Source organism: Ricinus communis, chromosome 10 (genome assembly GCF_019578655.1).
Source record: "Ricinus communis isolate WT05 ecotype wild-type chromosome 10, ASM1957865v1, whole genome shotgun sequence".
NCBI lineage: Eukaryota > Viridiplantae > Streptophyta > Magnoliopsida > Malpighiales > Euphorbiaceae > Ricinus > Ricinus communis.
Genome location: NC_063265.1, coordinates 11,122,751 through 11,126,086, shown reverse-complemented (window position 1 = coordinate 11,126,086; position 3,336 = coordinate 11,122,751). Strand labels below are relative to the sequence as shown.

General features: G+C 30.9%; 1 long non-coding RNA gene across 1 annotated transcript; it reads left to right on the top strand.

The window, feature by feature from the left end:
* Nucleotides 1-291: 291 nt before the first annotated feature.
* Nucleotides 292-2,595, top strand: LOC107262706. The gene is made up of 2 exons (XR_001536509.3): nt 292-792; nt 2,259-2,595. It is a non-coding gene; the product is annotated as an uncharacterized LOC107262706 (long non-coding RNA).
* The last annotated feature ends 741 nt before the right edge of the window (nt 2,596-3,336 follow it).

The following is a 3,336-nucleotide window of genomic DNA, read 5'->3' as shown; positions in this document are numbered from 1 at the left end:
AATGTCTAATTAAGGCGCGACTTTTGAGTGCATAATTTGAATTTTAATTATTCAAACAAAAATTGTGACATAATATATAAAATTGTCTCTATTATATATTTACTTTTTATAATTTAAAAAGTAAAATTATGTTTCGTAAAATTATTTTTTTAATAATAAATGAGATGGGAAAACTCTCGAATTGAGCTATACAAATGTGGTCAAATTAAGTTTGTAGGTATTACAAAATCTTTTTTTTTTTCTTAAAGAAAAGCAAGAAAATAGAACTATCTGTATAGGTAGGCTAAGCACATCAAAATTCTAAATAAAGTCGTTGCTATTGCCACTGCATATAGTTTCAGATAAGACAAATCAATCAGATTGTAACTAGTTAAAAAGTAGCTGGAAATAGTGGAGGTGAAAGTCCTATAGAACTCAGTCTCTCTATTTATATCCTCCCATATTCTTCCTTATCTATGAAGCTTCAGTTGAAGAGTAATAAAGAAAGAAACAAAGAAAAGTTCCCGAGAAGATGATGAAGAATTCAAAGGCTTAAGCATACAAGCAAAAACCATTCACCTCTACATATTGAGTACTATATGTATATAATTATCCTGCGCCAGTAATAGTTGAAGCTGCCAGCATGATCTGGAGCTTTTCTATCCAGGAGAGACTAGATCATGTGGCAGTTTCACCTGTTGATGGTAGCATGAAAAGAAACCCTAATCGGCATAAACCCTAGTTTCCTTTTCCGATCTATTTCTCATTCCCCACTCGAGCTTTTATCATGGAAATACTCTAGATCATGATCAGGTACTTGCATATATTTATATATCTATTTGATTTTCATTGATATGGGAATTCCCTCACCCCTCTCTCCTCTCTTTTTGTCTTATTTATTTTTGATTCCTGTCATTTCCTGTTGCTGGCACTCTTCTTTCTGTACTTTTTTTTTTCTTTTAATGTTTTCTTGCTGTTTGTTGTTCTTCTTTTCTATGTCAAGGTTCTTGTGTCGAATCTTACTAGCAGGTATGTGATTATGTTAGGGTCTTCAGTGACAGAATATCTGTCTCAACCTGTTTTTATTTATTTATTTATTAAATCTTTTGAGATCTGTATTCTCGTGTCTTGAAGAGAGTATTATGTTTTATTTTTATTTTTTTTTTAATGTGTTCCTTCATGTGCTGTTCATGTTAATTTATGATTATTTTGTATATGCATTCTTTCGTGCTCTTGCCTTGTTTGTTCACATTTCATATTAGTTATGTTATTTAGATATACAAACTAATTGAGACTGATGAATTATAAGTGGTAGATAATTTTGAAAATAATATCCCAAATGATATTTAGACTGGAGCAACCAAAAGATTATTCAATTGCTTACTTTCTCTTCTCTTTCCCTGTACCTCTCGAAGAATTTTGGATAGGGGATGAGAATTTTCATGAGAGTTTGGTGTCTGTTTGTCAAATTGAAATTGCTTTTCAGAAAGAAATTTAGTTTTGTATATTTATCGTTTTCAGCTTGAAGTCAGCAATTCTAATTATGAAATTAGAATGAGTAAACTTACATGAAATATATGACCGCACCAAAATGGTTATGACCCAACTTAAAAGATTCTAAGTAATGAATAAGCTTAGATCTAGTATAGAATATTATCACTTTTGTTCTTATTTTCATCTTTATTACAATTTAGGAAATTAAGGTGTACAACTGAGATCATCATACATTCTCAAACAAAATCCATGTTTAGTAAATTTACCAAACGCATGAAAAAAGTGCATAAAAACCCTCATTGTAGATTCAAAATCAAACATCTTTTAATGGAAGTTTAAGCCCACAAGGGTTAACTTATGGAAAATAACTTATTACACCAACAATATTATAATTACTATTCATAAAATTAAAACTAAAATAAAATTAACTAAAACGATGATATATATATATATATATATATATATTACAAAATTATTCATTCATATAATAATTTATTACACATATTTTAATCTTTTTAACTTTTATGAGAAGTAGCTAGCAAGGGCCATCTTATACTTACACCATTAATGGTAAAATGAAGTTGTGAGGACCATGTCATTTCTAATTTAGTTGCCAGCTACATATGAATCATTTTCCTTCATTAATTCTGTCTGATTTAGTTGCCCACATTATGATATATCTGTTTTAGTCCATCCTATATAAGGATTTACAAAGTCTTATATTCTACAATCTAGAACTGTCTCTGAGTTATATAACTAAGGCTGTAACTAATCACTCACTGCAGGCACCGGAGTTCTTTTGAGGACCATCATGTACATGTACGTGCCCACAAATTGTAAGGCACTGTTTTCTGTCCACCTTGGACCATGGCTATCTTTTTCGTTTTCCAAGCAATTCAGCCTGAACTTCGTATATATCAAAAATGTGGTACCAACTCTTTGTGAAATAGACACAACAAAAACAACTGGAATGAGTTTGAACATTATCTTTTAACCAAACTTTCATATTTTTTTTTCAAGTAGATGATGGTTTCTGTGGTCTAAATAAATCAAAACAAACGAATGGCTCTTTGTTTCTAGTATGTTTGGTCTCATTTAATATATATCAAATTCTTTTATTTCCTTTTTTCTGTTACATTTGTTTTAATATTCTGAGTAACATAATTTTCAGATAAACACATATGATAAGCAATAATTGATCTTCTAAGCTGTGGCTTGTGACTAAGTATGAATTTCTCAGCAGCTTTATATTGTCAACATTTTACACCATTATTGTCGTTAATTGTATTGCCTGATACGGAAGACTTCTTAGCGTTTGGATTTGTAGGAATTTGTGAACTTGTCTTATTTGTTGGATAATATACTTGTAAGTCACAATATGTACATACATTCAAATTCATATCAATTAAGTGTCTAACTCGTAATACATAAAGTCAAGAGCTTAATTATGAATTATTTCTACATCAAAATACAAGAAATATTCATTGTTATCCAAAAAAAAGGTTGGAAAAAGCTTTCTCTCTCTCTTTCTCATTAATTAGGTTTGTTAAAGTTTGTCTCATTTTGGTTCGTTTGCAAACCTAAGTTGGCTAGACTCCATGAAACCTTTATGAGATTCTTGAAGCCGCCCACGTCACCTACTTATTGTCTCAGAATGCCCTTCTTTTTGTCTTCATCGTTTCAAGTGGAAGTGTGCTCGCTGGAGTTTGTTACTTGCCAGTAATAATGGCACAGGACTTTCACATGAAGTGAAGTAATACATTGGCATTTTCTTGACGACTTTAATTGTCACTGAAATGGCTTTAACGATATTACTTCTCATTGGCTGATGTAAGGCTTCTGGGCTGCCAAAGGACTTTGAAT